We start from the raw sequence: 24,823 nt of genomic DNA on the forward strand, positions 1-24,823 counted from the left end.
CCCCAAAAGAGAGAAAGTAAATGAAAGTAATCAATCTCAATTTTCTGTGCTAAATTTCATGCCTGCCCCATGTACTAACCGTAAGAAATTTAACCCTGACATTTTAAGGTGACATTCAGATTCTGCAGACTAAGGAGGAACACACGATACATTTTAAAGCTTTTCTTAATTGAAAAATCCTATTTTGCAACAGAGACATTTTACCTAGAATCTGCAAAAAGAATTAGTTTTTCTAGGATTTAATAACTAGCTGGCGAACAATATCCAACAACTGGCCCAAGAAGACACCTGTTCACTGAAGAGTTTCTCTCCTCGCCCCCACCCCCACTAATTATGTTTGGGTCTAAGACAAGCCAATGAGGTCCCTACAAGAAAGGGGTGAGGTCCCTACAAGAGAGCGGTGATGTGTTACCTGCCATCAGGTTTTCTCTTGGACACAGGGTCCCTTCCTCGCTGGGCAGCAGGAGCTGTTGTTAGGCACCCTCTCCAGCGGTAAGCACGTTTTCCTACTTTACAGGAGGGAGCAACTCATCCACGTGGGGAAGGCATGGTAGGCGGGCAGTGGTGGGGTGGGGGTTAAACTTACCCATGGGGGCTGGGTGCAGCCCCGTGGCCTGTCTTCTCACAGCAAGGACGAGCAACTGCCCATCTACATCCACTGCTCTCCCCAGATTCTCAGCTCAAAGGCTCTAAACTTGACCCTACCATCAGGCTGTGCAAAAATATCGCATAGGACTGTACACTTTCACTCCCACGACACTGCAGCCTGGTAACTACCCTGTCTTGTTCCTGCCAAACCGGATAAGGAGGCAGGACTAAAAGTTACATCTGGGCCACAGTGGACCATGCTGTCCCCAGCCTCACTCTGGTGTGATCCTACTTGCTCTGGGCAGGACTTCTGATCAGAGCCCAAGTCCCTGGGTGTTGCTGGGTTCCAAGGGCAGCCAGATGCCGGGAGACAATGGTGGTCCACGGATGCCCGTGGTAAGAATACACATCAGCATTTCTGATGGAGCGTCTACAGTGACACAGCCCTTTCCACAGTCCCATGGAACTCAGCAAATGCCAGTCATCGTCCCCACCGCAAGGACAGGGAAGCAAGGCACAATCCCATATCCTGGTCAGGTCACAGGGTAGGGAGTGGGCCATTCAACCCAAGGCCACTGCCCCCAGCCACATCCTTGCAGGGTCATCCCCACTGGAAGGGTGGGGAGGCAGGCTGCAATCCCATACCCCGGTCAGGTCACAGGGTGGTCGGTGGGCCATTCAACCTGAGACCACCGTCCCCCTGCTACACCCATGCAGGGTAATCCTCCCTGGAAGGGCAGGGAAGCAGGGTGCAATCCCATACCCTGGTCAGGTCACACGGTGGTCAGTGGGCCTTTCAACCCAAGGTCACCTGACCACTGGTCACCACCCCCCAGCAGTACATGCAGCCTCCCCTGCAGACATCCATTCCCACCCCACTGCCTGACTGGGAACACCTGCCGTTTCACCCTTGGGTGAAACAAAGCCTTTCCCAAATTAGCTTGTCACAGTGAGGACCACTAAGGGCCAGGAGGGAGCCAAGCGGACAGCATGCACCTGGACGTGGGCACGGGAATCTGCACCGAGTAGCCGACCCTGCCAGGGACCATCCATCAAGTCCTAGGCCTTGACTCAGGGGCTGGTAAGAAGCAGTTCCTCTCAAAATTCACAACAATCACCACGCGGCACAGGTGAGCAAAGCCTACATCCCCACAGGGAAGGCAACGCTTTCTCCCCAAGAGCCCCCTGGGGCTCCAGCGGAAGGACAGCACCCTCACCCTGTTACGGGCTGAATGCGTGTGTCCCCCCGAATCCGTATGCTGAAGCCCTAAACCCAGTGTGATGGCATGAGGAAGTGGGGCCTCTGGGAGGTGGTCAGGTTTAGATGAAGTCATGGCAGTGAGGAGCATGATGGGATCAGTGCCCTTACAGGAAGAGGAAGAGACCAGCCTTTCTCTCTCTCTCTCCACCATGAGAGGCCACAGTGAGAAGGCAGCCATCTGTAAGCCAGGAAGACAGCCCTCACCTGAGCCTGCCCTCGCTGGCTCCCTCATCTCGGACTCCTAGCCTCCAGAACTGCGAGACGTCAACAACTATTGTTTAAGCCACTCAGTCTTAGGTGTTTTGTTACAGTAGCCCCAGCTAAGACATCCTGGTGGCATAATGTCACCCACAAGACATCCACCATGCCAACTGCCAATCCTGGGAGATATCAGAAGGATCTATCCTTCTCCTCTTCTGCCCGCAGGTTGCCCAGAGATGCAGGTCAAATCGTTCTAACAGTACCAAACAGATATCACCATAAAGTTCAGCTTTCCAGCCTTACAGAGAAAACAGGCTCAGGTACAAAGGCCAAGACGTCCTCCTTTCCTCTCATCTTGCTTGTCTTTCCCACTCAGCCATCTTCACACACCTTTCAGCCTCTCCCGTGCCTTGTGGCCAGCCTCTTCATCGGCATCACCCTGTCCCTGTAATCGCTCCCTCATCAGGGCCAGTATCCTCCAAGCACTCATCATACTCAAGTTTCTCCCAACCAAAAACCTGGCCTTCCTCATGGGCTGTCTTCCTTCCCTCCCCACCTTGGCTTCTCCAGGGTGTCTCCCATTCTCTTGTGTCCTCTCCTTCCTCACCTGCACCGTCACCACCATCATACCTCCTATGAACCATAAGATTGGTATTATCAAGACCCCACACGCACAGAAAGGCTGAGCATCTTACGGAGGAGAGGTACCTCAGAGCTGGTACAGACAGAAGCCCAGGAGGTCTAAGTTCACTGCGCCCACTCCTTACCACCTTTTTACCAAACCAGTGACCTCTCCAAATCCTCAACAGACGTGACATTCTCGCCACTCCATCTGGACTCCCTGTACACAGTTCCCGCTTCTAACAGAGCCTGGCCTAAGGCGGGCACACGAACAATGTTTACTGACGTTTAAGGAACTGCCAGGAAGCCTCATCACCCCTAAACAGACTCTAAGCCTCTTGAGGAAATGTTCTAGGCTTCTCAGAGCCCAGTCAGCCTCTAGGAATCAAAAAGACTGTACATCCTGATTACATCCGATGTATTCAAAAACCAAGCTGTGCCTCTCTGGCAAACATCCAAAAGTTTGACAACACCCTGTTGGGAAAGAGGCACTCACATATATTGCTGGTGGCACACTTATTATGGATGGGAATTTGGCAACCTTCAGCAAAACTACATGCACATTACCCTTTTGACTTAGCAATCCTCCTTTCTAGGCATCTATCCCAAAAATACATTGACAAGAAATAAGAAAAAGATAGATGCAGACTATACAGCACTATTTTTTAAATAGCAACACACACACACACAAAACAAACAAAAACAAGAAACTGGCTCAATCCCAACGTCTATCAATAGGGGACCTGTTAATAAATTGGAAACCGTTTCACAATGAGGCCTGTTCTGGAACCCACGCTATGGAGTGGTTTCTCGAACATGTTCCTAAAGTTAAAAAGGCAAATGAAAAACAGTGCATGGGAAGCTACATGTATCTAAGCAGAGGTTATGTTACATACTCATACACATGGATGTGCTTATATTTAAAAGAGACAATATAAACAATACTCATTAAAAAATATTTATAGGTGAAGAGAAGAAAACAAGGTAAAAAACTGACAAAGATAGAGTCTTTGAATTTATCTTTAAGAATCAAAGCCAGGACTCTTAGAATTTCTTTTGATGACGTGACACTGGTTCCACATAAATATTTAACTAGTTACATAAGTATTTCCCTAAAAATTGAAAATAAAGAAATGCATCTAAGTACATCTCCACCAGGATAGCAGAGTCACAGAGAAGACCAATTCCACATGACTTAAAACACAGTAACTGGAGTTCATCACCGAAAGTGAGACAAACCCTAAGGATGAAAATCATGTTGAACTCGTTCTGGTGGTCACACTGTTGGAAGCTGCGCTGGAGATGTCTTCTGAGAGTTGTCTGGGGAAGCCCAAAGCAAATGAGGAATTATGTTCGCGTCCCTGAAAACCCTGACTGCTAGAGAGAAGACCAATGTACTACACGAGCCTGGAGCATCTTTCCGTCTTTATCTTTCCTGTGACATCAGAAATTTAGGAAGCAGTCAATGTCATGTCAAGAGAACACAGGAGGCTTCCTGAAACGCTGCCACATGCCGAAGATGGGATCATTGGAGCATCCGTAACAGCTTCCATCGGAATGTAGCACGTACACTTAATCCGGAGAGTTCACAATGATCTAAAACTAATTAGTCAATTTTAACAGGAGTCTACTAAACCAACACTTGCTATTTTTACAATTAGTAAATAAAGAGGGTTATCTTGCCTTTCCTACATGACCTGAATGGTACTCTTTATAGATTATCTCATCTTAAACAAATAACAGCAAAAAAAAAAATGACAGGATTATAAAATCACCATTTTGCAACCCCTGACAAGCTAACTGGTCCAGACTGCCAACATGGACAAAGTGACAAATACAAGGTGGGATCCTCCTGATGAACCACACAGACCCGCCCAGGAAGGAGTCCAACCAAATCAAACAAAAGCTAAAAACCTAAACAAGCCTCCAAACACCCACTAATTTATAGGAAAATACAGGAGACAAAGGAGCATGCCAACTGACTCCAAGGGGAGGCAGTCAAAAAACTCCAGACCAGCAATGCTGGCTTCTGAACAAACACAGGCCCTGGGAAGGAGAGAAAGACGGTTGTGGAACCTACTCACTGGAGGAGTTTTGGAAGACGTCGCCACCAACTGCAACGTGCACACAGTATTTGACCCTGATTCAAAGAGGCAGACGGAGGGGAAAGTTATGGTAATCATGAGACAACTGGAAATGTGGGCACAGACTGGGCATCTGACCATATTAAGGAACTGCTCATTTTCTAGAGTGTGGTAATGGTCATGGGTGCTTTTTTAAGTTCTCATCTTTTAGAGATAGATACTGAAATATTTACAGATGAAATGGCAGGGTGTCTGAAATTCACTTCAAAATAATATTCAGGCCAGGCACAGTGACTCACGCCTGTAATCCCAGCACATTGCGAGGCCGAGATGGGCGAAATTACCTGAGGTCAGGAGTTTGAGAACAGCCTGGACAACATGATGAAATCCCATCGCTACTAAAAACACAAAAAAATTAGGCAGGTGTGGTGGTGGGCACCTGTAATCCCAGCTAATCGGGAGGCTGAGGCAGAAGAATTGCTTGAACCCAGGAGGTGGAGGTTGCAGTGAACCGAGATCGTGCCACTGCACTCCAGCCTGGGCAACAAGAGTGAGACCCTTCGGCTGCAGGAGCAGTGGGCATTCACGAACGGCACCCACGAGGCAAGCCTGCCAGTCCAGATGTGAAGTTTAACCTGAGGACGTGCAGCTGCTGTTAGCTATGCCACCATCCCTCTGGCTTATGATACAGAAAGTTATTATTACTTTGAGGATTAAAAAATTGATATCCAGGCTGGGCGCGGTGGCTCAAGCCTGTAATCCCAGCACTTTGGGAGGCCGAGACCGGCGGATCATGAGGTCAGGAGATCAAGACCATCCTGGCTAACACGGTGAAACCTTGTCTCTACTAAAAATACAAAAACTAGCCGGGCGAGGTGGCGGGCGCCTGTAGTCCCAGCTACTCTGGAGGCTGAGGCAGGAGAATGGCATAAATCCGGGAGGCAGAGCTTGCAGTGAGCTGAGATCCGGTCACTGCACTCCAGCCCGGGCGACAGAGCGAGACTCCGCCTCAAAAAAAAAAAAAATTGATATCCAAGCATTAATTTTTTCTGTTTGTGTGCAAGTGGAGGCTGTTTTCTTATTAAAACATTCAAAACATCACATGTCACTCTCCTTTCTCTTTGTCCTATGGCAGAAAACACCAGCTGAAGAGACATTTGCAAAGCTCCATGCCCCTCCCGAGGCTGACGGTGGGAAACAGCTGGCACCCGGTGACCTGCAGCTTCCGCCCTGGCTCTTCGTCAGAAAAAGAGGAAATCCAAGGAATTTCTATGAAACCAAATGCAGGGCGGGGCACACACATCACAAAAAGTCTTAGAAGAGAATATGGGAGGTAAGGAAATTGGTTGATTGCCAATTTTATTTGTCACTTTTTATATTCCTTATGAAAAACCTTTTCTAAAAGCATTCAGAGATCATTGTCAGTGGGAGAAAGAGAAGTCAAAGGCATCCGGTTGCCCAAAGCTGGGTTTTAAGATTTCTGATAAGCACCCAATCAATCAAACAGTGTAAACAGCTCCACTGTCTTCACGTGGATTAAACACCAGAGTTACAGAAACAACACAGTGAAACCAATGCAGCAGAAGAGTCGTCTTCGGGCAAAGGGGAGATGGCCACAGCCTTTCTGCGCTTTCTCTAAGAAAGCATTTCCAGCTCTCGGATTAAGGTCCCTGCACTGCACCTTCGGAGACTGGGACTGCCAGAGCTTCCACCCCTCACCTGTAAATGGGGGTAAGAACCCCAACCGAGGCAAGCCAGGACTCAGACTTCAATGGCAACTATGAGTACTACCTTTTTTTTTTGAAACAGAGTCTCACTCTGTCACCCAGGCTGGAGTGCAGAGGCACGATCTTGGCTCACTGCAACCTCCACTTCTTGGGTTCAAGAGATTCTCCTGCCTCAGCCTCCCGTGTAGCTAGGGTTACAGGTATGCGCCGCCATGCCTGATTTTTGTGTAGAAACGGGGTTTCACCATGTTGGTCAGTCTGGTCTCAAACTCCTGACCTCAACTGATCTGCCTGCCTCGGCCTCCAAGAGTGCTGGAATTACAGGTGCAAGCCACTGCACCTGGCCCAGAATTCTTTTTAAATAGAGTTTTAATTTTTTTCATCATCTAGTTTATATTTTTAAAACATGACTTTGATCTAAACAAATTCTTTTACTTTTTTTTTTTTTTTTTACAAAGTAAAGAGGATCTCCTGCCTCGTGGCTGCTACTTCTTTCCAGTAAAATTTAGTCCCTGCAACCTCAATTAAAATAAAATGATCATAAAGATCTATGTTGGGCACAGCTATGTTGTCAAAGCCCTGCTCTGGGTTAAGTGACGAAACACTCGTGATGCTACATCAGCGACAAATCCTCGGAAACCACCAGGGAGGGAGGATGCTGTACGGACTGCGCAGTATCCCCCAAATGCCTCTGCAGAGGCTCACGCCCCATGGTGACTGTCGCTGGAGATAAGGTCTTTAAGGAGGCAATCATGGTAATATGGGGGCTTAAGGGTGGGACCCTCGTCCAACAAGACTGGTGTCCTCCTGAGAATGGAGAAACACTGAAGACCACACACAAGGAAAAGAGCAGGTGAGACACAGAACGGGAAAAAACCAAACCTGCCAGTGCCTGGATCGTGGGCTCTTGGCCTCCAGAACTGTGAGAAAACACGTTTGGGCCTCCCAGTCTGTGGTATTTTGTCACAGCAGCCCGAGCTGACTCATGCAGGCGCCAAGCCCCTCCAAAGCCGCACGGCACCCGTGGCTGCAGCCTGCCATGCTGGTAGGTCTACCCTATAGGGCCAAAAATGCTTCTACCTGCAACTGCCCATCATTAACATCTGCATGGCTGTATGCAGGGGGGCAACCAAAGAAGAAAGTTCAGTCCTACTGCACCAACCCAGCTGACGGAACAGGGTCCCACAAAGCACTCTCCCAAACCGGGCAGCAACCCCACTTACTCCCAGAATACAGGGAAGTATTCTGAAGCCTGCCAGGGAGCTGAGTGGACCCGCATCCACTCACTCATCCACTCCATAAGCATTTGTCCCAGGGTCTCCAGGTGTGACGGGAAGCCAGGGTGCCTAGGGCCAGAGGCCACAAACACATTCCTGCTGGGTCCCGGAGGAGGGAGGCCAGCCAGGAATAGGGGTGGCATGAACTGCGCTCAGGCTGCAGGTGCCAAGCACTTACATTTGTTTCCTTTGGAGTAAAGCAAGAGGAAACTGAGGCTCCAACTTCAGATGGCTTTCCCAAAAGCACACAGCTAGAAGGAAGCTGCACCAGACTCCATTTGAGGACTCTTCTTAGACACGACATACACGGTGCACGACATACGCTGCCTCTCAACATGCAGCTGTACCGTGGAGGAGAAAGGAGAAAAGTGCCACAGGAGATTTAAAAAAAAAAAAAAAAAATGCTCCTGGGCCTGAGAGAGGGAAGGAGTACAGCATTTCTGTTTTATTTCTATGGGCTCAGGAGCAGAGCAGAACATTCAGGAAAGACATTCATTCTGCAAAGCCTTTACTGGGGATATACTATTCACCAGGCACGCATGTCAAAGAGGAGCCACGTGCCCAGAGGGATGGGAAGACAGCACATTCCAACCATGAAGTCGGGGAGCAGAAGGAAGCACCGGTGAGGGAGAGTCCATGGGAACCGCCGGGCCAGCAGTAGCAGCAGCAGCGGAGCCCATGCGGTAGAAGCACCTGAGCACTGAGGCACCCAGCCACCTGTCGCGATCCTCGGATGATTGGGCCACAGAGGCCGCACACCCCAGTAACCAACTTCTCCCCGCTCCTAGCAAGCCCTTAAGTCACTGTTGCTGAGCTCCCCTCACCCCCTTCAATATCTCTTTTCCACCAAGATGCAAAAGGCAACACCATCCTCTAGCATTTGCCCAGCACTATGTGTGTTTATTTCCTTCCTATTTGCAAGAAGTCATTCAAAATGTAGACAGCATCTTAATAGTTTGCACATGATATGCCTGCACACCTTCGGGTTAGCATCCGTGTCAAAAGTCACCAACGAACACATCACAATCTCTCCATTTCCATTCTCTTGTAAAGGCTGCAGAATGTCTGCCTCAACACTAAGCAGACTTTTTTCTGCAAAATTACAAGGAAACACTGAACAAGGGCAGATACACAAAATGATCCCCATGACGCCTGACGAACGACTCCGTGTTGAGACAGCAGCTAGTGACCCTTCCCACCCCAGTGGATCAGCGCTGTTACTGCCAGCTCAGTATCTACACCCCGTCTTTCAGAGAACCTTCCTTTGAGGACCTGCCCCGCTATTCTCTCTGCTGTCACTCTGATGAGGCTGTCCATGAAAGGCCTCCCCTGGCCAAGGAGTGGCAGAATCTGGGCCAATCAAATACTCTCCAGGCAACCCAAGCAGTGCCCTAAATACACAGGCAGCCTGTGCCTGTCCCCTGGGCCCCTGGTTCAGTCTACTCCAATGCCTCCATGCTCAAAGCCATCCCCACAACCTTCCAATAAAATCCACGTCTGCTGGAGTCAGCCAGAATGGGATTCTCATATTTTCAACCAAGGACCCAAAGAGTCAACTTACCACAGTCCCCAGCTGGAAGGGTAAACAAGTTCTGACAGTTCTAAAAGGCAAAGCCAAGGACCCAAAGAGTCAACTTACCACAGTCCCCAGCTGGAAGGGTAAACAAGTTCTGACAGTTCTAAAAGGCAAAGCCCATCTGCTAAAGGCAAACATTACCTAAATGTAAGGACTTTTTTAATGCCCTAAATTCTGATGGCAACTCCCAAAGAAAAGATTCCCAAAATGGTGGCCATGGCAACCTCAACGGCCTGAGTATACAAGTTCCCCAACGATCAATATGGCCGCAGCCCCCTTCTCTGGGACATGAGTCCTTGAACATCTGATCTAAACAACTGGTATGTTCCTTGTTGCTACACAGGCTGTGCCCTGCAGGCCAGAGTCCATCTCACCTCCCTCGTGCAGTTAAGCTCCACGGAGCTCTCACCATGTGTCCAGTCCTGGAGAAGACACTGGGGTTTGGTCCCTGAGCACCTTGAGCCCATGCTGGGGCGAGACGTGCAGTCCCCATCACAGCAAAGTGCACAGGCTACCAGGTGGCGGGCCCTGGCATCGCCAGCAGGAGCCATGGAAATGGCCTTGGGGAAGCAGGACTCTTGAGCTGGGTTGTGAAGGCGTCGGGTGGGTTAAGAAAAGAGGCTTGCCAAGGGGCAGGACTCAGGTGATCCAAAGCCACAGAAGGGGCCCCAGGCAGAGCAAGCAGCCTGCCAGGAACTGTGAGCCTGGTTCCTGGTATCCTACGCAACAAAGGTGCCACAGGCGGGGCGAGACCAGGCTGGAGAGCAGGCAGGGCCATAGCAAAGGGCCTGGCAGTCCAGCGAGGCAACTCCATTTCCATTTCTTTACTTCCTCCTGACTCCTTCTAAAAAGGCTTAAGGGTGAGGCCAAGGAATTTCAACTTCATTCTAAAAGCCCTAGTGAGCCATTTAAAGGCTTAAGCAGGTTGAGGTCTGGGTAGATTTATATTTTGGGATCTATTTATGGGTTAACCCAGCTGTCAAACATGAATTGCCACATCATTCTCTGAGAGGAGATGTGTGTGTGCGCATGCGGACCACACTGGCACACACCAAGGTGAGACTCAGGAAAATCGCCTGTGCTCAGTCATCTGAATACAGAAACATGTCTTCTGGACACATAAACACCCACAGGAAAGATACAGGGGAACATACAACCTCATCATAAAACATCTCAACAGGAGCCTGGGAGTTACCAAACTGTTAAAACTTGAAAAGTTACAAAATTGCTCTTTATTTGGAAGAGGACAATCATTCTTGGGAGGGTTGAGTGTGGGGGGACTGTGTGTTGTTGGGTCTTCAGATTTTTTAACTAAGAAAGGACTCCAACCTCATGGACATCATAATGGCAAACCAGTTTTGATGCTTCTAGACCCCATCAAGCACAGCTGGGTGGTATTCTATCCGCCAGCCAGGAATGCGCCCACTGGAACAGTCCAGGTTCCAGGTTTTGGTTTACCCACTGTTCCCCATGCCATGGCACCTGGATTGGGAGTGCCCAGAGCCATAGTACCCAAAGTGTGGCACCAAAATGGCAGCAGCAGCCTTTCCAGGGGACTCGTCAGCGAGGCAAGTTCCCAGGTCTCACCCCACACCCACTGAATCAGAACTTCTGTGGGTGGAGCCCAGTGATCTGCATTTCCTATTTTTTTTTTTTTTTTTTTTCTGAGACAGAGTCTCGCTCTGCCACCCAGGCTGCAGTGCAGTGGTGCAATCTCAGTTTGCTGCAACCTCCACCTCCTGGGTTCAAGGGATTCTCCTGCCTCAAGCTCCTGAATAGCTGGGATTATAGGTGCCTGCCACCACTACTGGCTGATTTTTGTATTTTTAGTAGAGACGGGGTTTCACCATGTTGGCCAAGCTGGTCTCGAACTCCTGACCTCAAGTGATCTGCCCACCTCGGCCTCCCAAAGTGTTGGGATTACAGGCATGAACCACCCGCATCCGCACAGTGATCTGCATTTTAACCCACCCTCAGTTGAAACACAGGTGACCTGAGGTGACCCTGATGCAGGCTAAAGTCTGAGAACCACTGATCTCAAACCTTTAAGACCACTTAACAGCAAGAAAAAGCTGGAGAAGCCACATCTGAACTAGAAAAGCACAAACGGGTCCAACAAAACTGCAAACTAGATTTTCTCAAAAATGACCCGAACTGCCACAAAATGAACTGGTCAGGATAAACTTGACCAGAATCAAGAGTGCCCAGCTCTAAACAGATGCTGCCGGAGGAATCTCACATGCAGAGGGCCCAGGCCAGCAGGGAGCCCTGCTCGTGCATTAATGGCACAGTGTGTTTTTTTTATAACATCCAAAGCACTTAAAAGAATAACATTTTCACTCATATATCTCAACAACTTCCTGGAAAGGAAGGCAAAGGGCAGATTCTCTGGCTGGCGCAAAGGTTACACGGTCAGAAGGGACCCAGGAGCCACCGAGCAGGGGCAGGCAGGATGGGAGGCCCAGGGAGCTCATCACCTACCTCCAGTTCAGACACCTTTGCCCAGCTGCCCACACCACGGCAAATCCTAACAGGGAAATCAAGGCAGGAATGGGGGAGGATGTGCATGGATTGATCGATCGATTGATTGGTTTTTAGTGATAGGGTCTCACTCTGTTGCCCAGGTTGGAGAGTGGTGGTGCAATCATGGCTCACTGCAGCCTCAACCTCCTAGGCTCAGGCAATCCTCCCACCTCAGTCTCCTGAGCAGCTGGGACCATAGGCAGCACCAACACACCTGGCTTTTTTTGTTTTTTAGTAGAGATGGGGGTCTCCCTATGTTACCCAGACTGGTCTTGAACTCCTAGCTTCAAGCAATCCTCCCACCTCGGTCTCCCAAAGTGTTGGGATCACAGGTGTGAGCCAATGCGCCTGCCCAATTTTCTTATTCTTATGTCAACAAAACAGTGTTTCCCCAAGCTTGGCATTCTCCCCTAAAAGTTAAAAAACAGATACTCAAAGAAACTCTCAAACTCCCAAACAAGATACAGCCATCTGCCCCACATTCTGCTGATGCAGCATCAGATCAAGAAGTGACTGACATGGCCACCGATGTGGACAATGACCATCACCACACAGACACACATTCATACACACATTCATACACTCACACACACACATTCACACTCTCACGCACTCACACATTCACACAAACACTGACACATTCACACTCACATTCACACACACACGCATTCACACATTCACACACTCACACATTCACATTCACACACTTGCACTCACAATCACACTCACGCATTCACACACATGCATTCACAAATTAACACACATTCATACACACTCATTCACACACATTCACACATTCTCACAGTCACACATTCACACATACACATTCACACACATCCACACACATTCACTCATTCACTCATTCTCCCACATATTCACATACACATTCACACATATACACACAATCTCACAAGCATGTTTTATAGGAACAAAATCCACAGTTTGGGGAAATTACACGGGTTTTTCTCCCCACCCTACAAACAGAACTGCCAGGGGAACTCTCTCGAATGCAGAATTGTCAAAAAGATTTATATATAAAAGTTTCCAGATTTTCTCTTGGCCAGAAAACAAGTGAGTAATTTCCCTGAGCCCAGCATAGGTTAATAATCAAAGAAGTTCGTTAGGAACTGCCCTGAGCTCAGGCTGCCAGGCGGTTAGTCATAAAGAGCTAGGTGGAATTTGCCTACTCAGGCAATGGGAGGAGAGAGAGAGTCACATCCCCACGGAGAAGCCGGTTTCCTAGAACACTTGTGGGCCAGGAGCTGGCTGAGCCCCCTGCTGCTCCCGGCTGCCCCCTCCCTGAGGGCCTGGGTCAGACCCCAGGGAACCAGGTATCCTTGCTCACCGAGAGGGCGGTCCCCTCTGGACACACAGGTAGACACACCTCTAGAAAATTCCACCAGTTCCCACCTGAAACAGAAGCGTGTACCAGAGTGACCCTTGGTGAGTGCAGATCAGAGGCTGAGGGGGTCACAGAGCTCATCTGACCTGGGGTTCTCAGTCTCAGGACGATGAAGACTCAGGGCTGCCCCCAGCATGGTGGGATCTTGGGCAGCGTCCCTCACCTCCACCTGCCACGTGCCAGTAACAACCACGCCACCCCAAAGTTGTAACAAACCGAAAATTGCCCCAGACATTGCCAGATGTCCTCTTGGGGGCTACAATGCTTGCACGCCATACCCACCCACCCCTAGCACCTTGTTGAAAACTGATCTTGGCCAAACATCTGGATTTACAGACAGGGAAACTGAGGTCAGAGGTCACAAGGAGAGGCACACTGGCTCTGCTCCCTTGGGTTCTGCGACCTTATAAGGTGGTCTTCAGTATGCACCTCTTTCTTGGGCTTCTCCTTTCCCTCTTCAGCCTCACCCCTACAGCCTCCCACCCCCTCATCAGTACAAGACACTTCACAGCCCAAGAGACACAGACGGCAAACACTCTTTCTGAAGGACAGCTGCTATCCCATCACTGCCAGAAGCCTGCTGAACTTAAGCCCAAAGTGGACACTGCTAGCGGGAGAGTAAAATCAACCAATTTGGAAAACAGTAGGCAGTTTACGTAAAAAATACACACCCACCACATCTCCCAGCCACTCCACTCCCAGGGATCTACCCAAGAGAAATGAAAGCACGTGCCCATATGTAGACTTGTGTGTGAATGTTCACAGCAGCTCTATTTGTAAAAGCCAAGAACCGGAAACAACTCCATCAATATCCATCTGCAGGATAAACACATTGTGGTAAATCCATACAATGGAACATTACTCAGCAATGAAAAAGAAAAAGCTACAGATATACATCACAACTTGAATGACCCTAAAAATCATCCTGCTGATTGAATGAAGCCAGTCAAAGAAGGGGTCCTTTACTGCAGTGGTCCCTAACCTTTTTGGCACCAGGGGCCAGTTTCGTGGAAGACAATTTTTCCAGTGATGAGAGGCAGGGGGATGGTTTCGTGATGATTCAAATGCATTACCTTTATTGTGCACCTTATTTCTATTATTACTACATTGTAACATATAATGAAATAATTCTACAACTCACCATAACGTAGAATCAGTGGGAGCCCTGAGCTTGTTTTCCTTCAACTCGATGGTCCCATCTGGGGGGGACGGGAGACGGCGGCAGATCATCGGGCATTAGTCTCATAAGGAGCGCCAAATCTAGATCCCTCATATGTGCTGTTCACAGCAGGGTTTGTGCTCTTATGAGAATCTAATGCCACCACTGATCTGACAGGAAGTGGAGCTCAGAGGGTAATGTATGGCACAGGGAATGGCTGTAAATACAGATGAAGCTTCACTTGCTGGCCTGCCACTCACCTCCTGCTGTGCGGCCTGGTTGCTAATAGGCCAGTACTGGTCCACGGCCCAGAGGTTGGGGACCCCCTTTTTAATGCATCTTATTTCTATTTAAATCTGGAAAATGCAAACTAATCCACAGTGACAGACAGCAGATGATTGCAAGCAGACAGGCAGAGGCGGTGTGGGTTGCAAAGGGGCACGAGGAAGTGTTGGGGTCAGGGAATGGTCACCTCCCATACCTCCGCTGTGGCTACACGGGTCAAAACTCATCAAATGGTAAACTTTCAAGAGTTGGAGTTTACTTTTTATGTAAATCGTACCTCTGGCTGGGCACAGTGGCTCACACCTATAATCCCAACATTTTGGGAAGATGAGGAGGGCGGATCACTTGAGGTCAGGAGTTCGAGACCAGCCTGGCCAACATGGTGAAACCCTGTCTCCACTAAAAATACAAAAATTAGCCGGGCGTGGTTGTGGATGTTTATACTCCCAGCTACTCAAGAGGCTGAGGAAGGTGAACTGCTTAAAGCCAGGAACCCGGGAGGCAGAGGTTACAGCGAGCCGAGATCATGCCACTACACTCAAGCCTAGGTGACAGAGCCAGACTCCATCTCAAATAAAAAAAAAAAAAAATCACACTTTTATAAAGAGGTAGACAAAAATCAAGTAAGTGCAGACAAAGCATTCCAACCATAAAACCCACCAGTAATTTTCACAGTAACTGTCAGTAATCGTTCACATCACATGAGTTCACACCACCCTCTAGGTAAGTCTGGTTCAAGCAGGTGAGGGTGGCTGCAGGTGAGCACACACCCCACACTGCTAGGCCGCCACTGAGTGGGAAGCAGATAGCACAGTCACCAGCACACCCCCCACTAAAGCGGTGGAGAGTCTGGCGACACTTGGCATCAGGCCCATGCACTGGATTCTGCCACTTCCGGCTCTGCCACCTTCCTCTGTGTAACCCTGGGCAAATCACTTTGATGCCCAGAGCATCCCTTTCTCCCTCTTTTGCTAATTACAGCACAGGGGGAAAGTAACTTCTATTTACATGTATAAAAAGTTAACTGCCCACTAACATCTCCATTATTAAAATGTCACAGAATTTGTGTGGCTTAAATGTAAGCTGTATTTTCAGCTAGCTAGGATTAAAGGTGTTGCAGATTTCCTAAACTCAGGTGAATTTTCAAAGGCATGCTGTTTGGAAATCCTCCCTCCTCCCGTACTGCGGAACCTGTAATCGCAGGCAGTCAGCTTGCCTCCATGCCTCCTCCTCATGTAATCAAAACCGTCAGTCAGCATCCCAGCCACCACCAACTCTCAGCAAGGGAATAAAAGTGAACCAACAGCTGTTATTTTCTTTATAACCTTGGTGAGTAAAAAACTGAGGGTGAATGTGAGTTTCAAAACACAAATTGAAATCTGCCGGAGAGCTGCAAACTGCAGAGAGAATTCCCCAAGTACTGTCTGCAGACTAATGGCCTGATTTCTGAAGTTTCCTTTTCTGCTTTATCAAAACATCAAAACTGTAGGTGGCATTACTTGGCATATACCTGAAGGAATACACATTGTTCTACCATAAAGACACATGCAATTAGTTATGTGTTCACTGTGGCACTACTCACAATAGCAAAGACACGGAATCAACCAAAATGCCCATCAGTGGTGGGCTGAATAAAGAAAATGTGGTACCTACACACCGTGGAGTACTATGCAGCCATAAAAAAAGGAAGGAGATCATGTCCTGTGCAGCAACATGGATGGAGCTGGAGACCAATATCATAAGCAAACCAGCAGAGGAACAGAAAACCAAATATCTCATGTTCTCACTTGAGCCAAACATTGACACAAAGAAAGGAACAACAGCCACCAAGGCCTAGCTGAGGGTGGAGGGTTGGAGGAGGCAAAGGACTGAAAAACTACCTATCAGGTACTGTACTTACTATGCGTGTGATGAAATAATCTATACACCAGACCCCCATGACACACAACTTACCTATGTAACACACCTGCATGTGTACCCCTGAAACTAAAAGCTTTTTAAAAAAATAAAAATAAAAACCCATGGGTGGCTGGTGTCCATGGGTCCTGAGTTCGAATCCTGCCTCTACCACCTTCAGGAGTGGGAAGATTCAGCAAGACTTTAAACTCTCCAGGCTGCAGGCTCCTGACCTGCCAAAGGAGGGTTCTACCACCTCTGTCTGGCAGTGACCAGGATAACAAAATGACACAAAGGACACCCAGCCCTGAACACGGTGTCCTGAGTGTCGTCCCCAAACACTCAGGTGGCAGGTGCTATTATGAATTTTATTCAGTGAGGGGAAGGGAAGAAACCAGGAGGATGGTTCAGGAAATGTCCCATAGAAATTTCTGGAATCTGGAGCAGGAGCAGCTGTCAGAGATGCCTGCAGGCAATGGTGTCACTTACAAGGCAAAACCGCACCGGCTGCTGCAGTAGAGCTGTGCCCCAGTCCAGCGGGACGCCCCCGACTTCTCCGCCAGCGCTCCCCTGCCATCACCATCCAGACTCTTGCCAGCTTCTCACTTATCCTCCTCACTCTTATGTCTTCTCGTCCTAAACACAGATTCATAACTAACGTCTGAATAAAACCACAGGTGACAGGGTGACAGGGACAAAAACTCCTTAGTTGGTCGGCACACAGGACACTCAGCAACTGCCCATCTATTAATGACAAGACAGATTCTGGGCAGCTGCTTCATTCAGGCCTGTGCAGGTACTGACGCTTAGCATTAAAGAGACGACTCACGACTACAGAGCAGTCACCCAAAGAAATGGCAGGAGGTCCTAAGTCAGGGTCGCCCCAGCGCAAGTGTAACCGGCTGCCCACGGGCTCCAGGAAGAAAGACTCAGCAAGTGGCCACTCCAGCTCCAGATCCCTCCAAGCTCAAGTCCTGCGAGAGACGATAATGTACACAAGACTGGAAGAAAAATGCACAGAAATAAACCCTGCCCATACCCTGTGGGCACACAGCTGAGGTCTCTATGTCACCTGCTCTGCCGTTCACTTCCCAAGGCTCCAGCCCTCATTCTCTCCCAGCTTTGCAAACCATCGACACAGGAAAGAGGATGAACATGGATGTGAACGAGGAAAACAAGAGTGTGTGCTTCGCTTTCGTGTGTGGTTTTGCGTCTCACTGGCCCTGCCCGTATAGACCCTGCTTCTGGCGGCTCCTAACCAAGAATGTTCCCAGTGGCATCCTATTTTCAAAACAAGAAACTGTTGGACAAATAAATTCAAGTTTCTACGTAAAATTCTGAAATTTATGTCCAGACACCCCCAAAAGACAATATCATAGTCATCGCAATTCAATTTTTTTTTGAGACAAGATCTCACTCTGTCACCCAGGGTGGAGTGCAGTGACGCAATCACAGCTCACTGCAGCCTGCAATTTCTTGGCTCATGCAATCCTCCTACCTCAGCCACCCAAGTAGCTAGGACTAATGGCACTCGCCACTGTGCCGAGACTGGTCTCAAACTCCTGGCCTCCAGCAATCCTCCCACTTTGGCCACCCAAAGTGCTGAGATTACAAGCATGAGCCACCGCATCCTGCTTCAAATTTTTTAAAATATTGAAACTCAAGCTAAATAAATAAATAAATAAATAAAATAGGGCCGGGCACAGTGATTCATGCCTGTAATCCCTGTACTTTGGGAGGTCAAGGTGGGTGGATCATCTGAGGTCAGGAGTTTGAGACCAGCCTGGCCAACCTGGTGAACCCCATCTCTACTAAAAATACAAAAATTAGCTGGGCGTGGTGGCGGGTGCCTGTAATCCCAGCTACTCGGGAGGCTGAGGCAGGAGAATCACTTGAACCCAGGAGGCAGAGGTTGCAGTGAGCTGAGATCGCACCATTGCACTCCAGCCTGGGTAGAAGAAAAAAAAATTAAAACATAAAATAAAAATTAAAAAAAAAAAACTCAGTATCTGGATCTAACAAGAATTATGTAACAAGAGCCAAGGTAACAGTAACCATGGAAAATGGGTCTTCTAAACATACATTTCTGGAAACGCTGACTGCAATGAGCTCCCTCCCTTACAACATCCCTGATGCTGTTCCCACAGCCCAGACCCCCGGTCACCAGCATCTCCATCCTGTGTGGTAACAGCTGGGTATCAAAGCACTCCCGGCCAGGCGCAGTGGTTCACGCCTGTAATCCCAGCACTTTGGGAGGCCGAGGTGGGCGGATCACCTGAGGTTAGGAGTTCGACACCAGCCTGGCCAACATGGTGAAACCCCATCTCTACTAAAAATATAAAAATTAGCTGGGTGTGGTGGTACATGTCTGTAGCCCCAGCAACCCAGGAGGCTGAGACAGGAGAATCGTTTGAACCTGGGAGGCAAAGGCTGCAGTGAGCCGAGATCACACCACTGCACTCCAGCCTGGTCGACAGAGCGAGCGAAACTCCATCTCAAAAAAAAAAAAAAAAAAGGAAAGAAAAGAAAAAAAGAAAAAAAAAAGCACTCCCCTCTCCAAGCGGGATCCATAATCAGTAGTTCCTACCATCCAATAAAAGGTCTCCCAGCCTGCTTTCAGGGGCTGTCAAGGATCACTCACCATTCAGCCGCCTACCCTGCTCTTCCCAGGTTGAAGAGACTGTTCCGGATGCTCCAATCATAGTACCCACTGGCCTGGAAAGCCCGGAAAGCCCTCCTGACGGCTACCTGGCTTCCAGGATCTCTCCCTGGACTCCGCCCCATCCCCCAGGCCCCTCCCACACAGCCTTGTGTGGCTCAGATCTCTACGTGTATTAGTGGCTCCCAGGTGAGATCTGAAGGGCCCTGAGTGTCCCACACGTCTGCCTGTTCTCCCAGCTTCAAAAACTGGGCTCTGCCCAGTGAAGGGGCATGATAAAATCTGGTCCATTGATTCTCACATTTAGCCATTTCCCCTACTAAACAAAGTAAGTATAAACTTGGTCCTCCCACCACCATCCCTCAAAATAAATATTTGCCATTGCAAAGCCACCAGAGAAATCCACACATGCACACACCGCCCTTACTCAATCCATGGCCCCGCGTGTCCTTCCTGGCTCTGGCCTTGTTTAGCACTGGCCTTTGTGGAGGGGGATGGGCAGCTCCCAGGACACAGACCCGGAACAAAGAAAATTACTCCTTGAGTTGGCAACACTTAGTTTTTTTTTTTCTTTTGTGTCTTCAGCATAATTGCTACAAACAACAAAAACTGAATAATGCTAATACGTAACTATGAAGGCCATAACACAGTTTAGGCCAAACATACAGAGTGAATTCCCTTTCAAACACCAACACAGATCCAGTGGGTTATCTAAAACTCAGCACAGAGATGGATTGAGGCTGCTTGGGGCTCAGCCAGAAAGAGTCCCCCAGTTGACAACTGACTTCTGCTAGGAGCCAAGGAGAGCCAAAGGGGGCCCCTGTTCCAGTCCCAGGGGAACTGCACCCTCTTCCTGGTGAGGGATTTCGCTTACACAGCTCCATTCACAGAGCCGTCATTATTCAACTAACAAGGAATTAATAGCCTGCAGACAATCCAAAAGTTTAAAAACCTACTCTCTAAGACAGTGCTGGAAATGCATTAGCCATGCAAATATTTGTTTATGAACAAACAACTGAAAGAATGAAAATCAGTAGAGGGAGACAAATGGCCATCCTGAGTGTCATAAAATGAACCTTGAAAGCACTGAAAGGTTTCCCAGGTAGGGGCTGCTGGGCTGAAGGAGCGGCCTCACGAGCAGCTACGTCCAACCCACAGAGAGAAAGAGACAGAGCCCAGCATACACCCGACAGAAATGAGGCCATAAGGGCACCAAAAGGCAAGCGAGAATCTGCACAGTGGTGCTATTCATGATGGCCCCAAAACAGGCAGCCACTCAAACACTGACAGCCCCCAAAACAGGCAGCCACTCAAACACTGACAGCCCCCAAAACAGGCAGCCACTCAAACACTGACAGCCCCCAAAACAGGCAGCCACTCAAACACTGACAGCCCCCAAAACAGGCAGCCACTCAAACACTGACAGCCCCAAAACAGGGAACCACTCAAACACTGACAGCCCCAAAACAGGGAACCACTCAAACACTGACAGCCCCAAAACAGGGAACCACTCAAACACTGACAGCCCCAAAACAGGGAACCACTCAAACACTGACAGCCCCAAAACAGGGAACCACTCAAACACTGACAGCCCCAAAACAGGCAGCCACTCAAACACTGACAGCCCCAAAACAGGGAACCACTCAAACACTGACAGCCCCAAAACAGGCAGCCACTCAAACACTGACAGCCCCCAAAACAGGCAGCCACTCAAACACTGACAGCCCCCAAAACAGGCAGCCACTCAAACACTGACAGCCCCCAAAACAGGGAACCACTCAAACACTGACAGCCCCAAAACAGGGAACCACTCAAACACTGACAGCCCCCAAAACAGGCAGCCACTCAAACACTGACAGCCCCCAAAACAGGCAGCCACTCAAACACTGACAGCCCCCAAAACAGGCAGCCACTCAAACACTGACAGCCCCCAAAACAGGCAGCCACTCAAACACTGACAGCCCAACCCAACTGACAGCCCAACAGCAGCCACTCAAACACTGACAGCCCCCAAAACAGGCAGCCACTCAAACACTGACAGCCCCCAAAACAGGCAGCCACTCAAACACTGACAGCCCCCAAAACAGGCAGCCACTCAAACACTGACAGCCCCAAAACACGCAGCCACTCAAACACTGACAGCCCCCAAAACAGGCAGCCACTCAAACACTGACAGCCCCCAAAACAGGCAGCCACTCAAACCTGACAGCCCCAAAACAGGAACCACTCAAACACTGACAGCCCCAAAACAGGGAACCACTCAAACACTGACAGCCCAAAACAGGGAACCACCAAACACTGACAGCCCCAAAACAGGGAACCACTCAAACACTGACAGCCCCAAAACAGGAACCACTCAACACTGACAGCCCCAAAACAGGAACCACTCAAACACTGACAGCCCCAAAACAGGCAAGCCACTCAAACACTGACAGCCCCCAAAACAGGCAGCCACTCAAACACTGACAGCCCCAAAACAGGCAGCCACTCAAACACTGACAGCCCCCAACAGGCAGCCACTCAAACACTGACCAGCCCCCAAAACAGGGAACCACTCAAACACTGTACAGCCCCAAAACAGGGAACCACTCAAACACTGACAGCCCCAAAACAGGCAGCCACTCAAACACTGACAGCCCCCAAAAAGGCAGCCACTCAAACACTGACAGCCCCCAAAACAGGCAGCCACTCAAACACTGACAGCCCCCAAAACAGGCAGCCACTCAACCTGACAGCCCCAAAACAGGCAGCCACTCAAACACTGACAGCCCCAAAACACGCAGCCACTCAAACACTGACAGCCCCAAAACAGGCAGCCACTCAAACACCTGACAGCCCCCAAAACAGGCAGGCCACTCAAACACTGAACCAGCCCCCAAAACAGGCAGCCACTCAACCTGTGACAGCCCCCAAAAACGGCAGCCACTCAAACACTGACAGCCCAAAACATGCAGCCACTCAAACCTGACAGCCCCAAACAGGCAGCCACTCAAACACTGACAGCCCCCAAAAACAGGCAGCCACTCAAACACTGACAGCCCCAAAACAGGCAGCCTCAAACACTGACATCCCCAAAACGGGAACCACACAAACACTGACAGCCCCAAAACAGGGAAGCCACTCAAACACTGACAGCCCCAAAACAGGCAGCCACTCAAACACTGACAGCCCCAAAACAGTGAAGCCACTAAACACTGACAGCCCCAAAACAGGGAACCACTCAAACACTGACAGCCCCAAAACAGGGAAGCCACTCAAACACTGACAGCCCCAAAACAGGGAACCACTCAAACACTGACAGCCCCAAAACAGGGAACCACTCAAACACTGACAGCCCCAAAACAGGGAACCACTCAAACACTGACAGCCCCAAAACAGGGAACCACTCAAACACTGACAGCCCCAAAACAGGGAACCACTCAAACACTGACAGCCCCAAAACAGGCAGCCACTCAAACACTGACAGCCCCAAAACAGGGAACCACTCAAACACTGACAGCCCCCAAAACAGGGAACCACTCAAACACTGACAGACCCAAAACAGGCAGCCACTCAAACACTGACAGCCCCCATAACAGGGAACCACTCAAACACTGACGGCCCCCAAAACAGGCAACCACTTAAGCGCACATCACAGGCGGAAGAGACCAATAAACGGGGGCTACAATTTCTAACCACCCTCAAGGTAGATGAGTCTGGGCTGGCCACTGAACTGGATGCTGGTACCACAAACAGTTTGTGAAAACTTTCTCCTTTATGACTCAGGCACCTTTCTCTATGTTATGTGTCAAAAAAAAAGAGAGTTCGAGGCTGGGTGCAGTGGCTCAAGCCTGTAATCCTAAGACTTCAGGAGGCCAAGGCAACACAGCGAGAAGCCATCTCTACAAAAAAATTAAAAAAAAAAAAATTAGTCTGACATGGTGGTATGTGCCTGTGGTCCCAGCTACTTGGGAGGCCAAGGCAGGAGGATCGCTTCAGGAGGGCACGGCTTCAGTAAGCCATGATCATGCCACTGTACTTCAGCCTGACTGACATTCGAGACTGTCTCAAAAATTTAAAAATAGGTCAGGCACGGTGGCTCATGCCTGTAATCCCAGCACTCTGGAAGGCTGAGGCAGGTGAACGGCTTGAGTGCAGAATTTGAAGACCAGCCCAGGTAACAAGGTGAAACCCCATCTCTACTGAAGATACAACGAATTAGCCAAGCGTGGTGCACGCCTATAGTCCCAGCTACTTGGGGGGCTGAGGTGGGAGGATCACTTGAGTCTGGGAGGTTGAGGCTACAAATGAGTCCCAATAGTGCCACTGCACTGCAGCCTGAGCAACAGAGAACCTGTCTCAAAAAACAAATCATAAATAATAAAAAGTTCCAAGAAAGAGTTTGAAGTGGTCTCAATCCCACCAGTTCCAAACCCAAACTTCAAGTACCACATGAACACTCAGAGATCCAGGCTTGATTGCTGAAGCTAAAATTACCACAATGCTGTTCCCCGCCAATCACACCATCCCCTCCCAAATCAGGTTCACCAGCCTGAACTTCCAGCAGGAGCAGTGTCGTCAGAACAGGAGCAGATACTGGATCCGGGCTCACAGCAGCACCCCAGACCTTCGAAAACAACAACAAAGCGGGGGCAGACAGGCTTCCGGGAGTGCCCTCTCTGGAAAACATGCTGGATTCTCCCCCACTGAAAAGGGCAGCTCAACGCACAAACAGGATGGAAGTTCAGGGCAATCAGTTCTTTCCAAATTGATTTCTTTTTCATTACATAAGCTAGCCAGCACTTCCGACAATACCAATCCTGCTGAAGGGTACCATCACACGGTGGGCATGCCCCCAAGGTGACATTTAAGAAGTGAAAACTCTTTCCTGAAAAAAGGGTAGGTCTTGTGGCTATTTTTTGCAGGCATTCATATACATTTTTTAAAAATATCTAACTTCTGTCTTTCAAGTATCCTCGATACTATAAATCACTATCGGCTAAAACTAAAACGTGTTGAATTGAAGCTAAATTTACTTTCTAAAGATACCATTCTGCCTTTAAGACTATTATCTGAGTGAGAATAGGGGAACAGTAGCTTTGTCCTAAGCTGGAAATCAACATGGTTATATTTACTAGAGCCTGTTGAATGTTGACATTTCTCCAAGACCAAACATAAATCATTTGTGAACACGGCCAGTAATTATTTGAAATTCTTCTCCCAGAACCATGAAAAGTGTTTTCCCACCCTTTAAAAAAAATTAAAAAAGGAAATAAAAAGCTTCTAACCATGATGCTAATGACAACCAGACGGCATGAGCAGTTTTAAAGATTAGACAGTTGCTTGTGTAGAAACACTGTACAAATACTCCAACACTGCAGCCCAAAAAAGACAATCCCCATCAAACAGCGGGAGAAGTGTGAAATTTGCAAATGAGCCCCTGGTTAAACAAAAACACCAATCTGTTCCCAGAGAGCTCAGGGTGGCCACCTGTTCGGGGCTGGTGGCAAGTTCTGGTTACCAACGGAAGAAACAATACTGGAGTGAGCAGCGACAGCCCCCTCTCCGGCCCTGGTCCCCACCCT

General features: G+C 49.0%; 1 protein-coding gene and 1 long non-coding RNA gene across 6 annotated transcripts in view; both read right to left on the bottom strand.

The window, feature by feature from the left end:
* Window positions 1–24,823, bottom strand: part of AGAP1 (ArfGAP with GTPase domain, ankyrin repeat and PH domain 1) — a 650,028-nt gene that overhangs the window by 617,112 nt on the left and 8,093 nt on the right. The gene's annotated exons all lie outside the window — the stretch shown is intronic.
* LOC115893214 lies at window positions 16,955–19,304 on the bottom strand. Its single transcript, XR_004053188.1, has 2 exons — window positions 19,257–19,304; window positions 16,955–17,574 (listed from the first exon to the last, which is right to left on the bottom strand). It is a non-coding gene; the product is annotated as an uncharacterized LOC115893214 (long non-coding RNA).

Source organism: Rhinopithecus roxellana, chromosome 14 (assembly GCF_007565055.1).
Source record: "Rhinopithecus roxellana isolate Shanxi Qingling chromosome 14, ASM756505v1, whole genome shotgun sequence".
In the NCBI taxonomy this organism is placed as follows: domain Eukaryota; kingdom Metazoa; phylum Chordata; class Mammalia; order Primates; family Cercopithecidae; genus Rhinopithecus; species Rhinopithecus roxellana.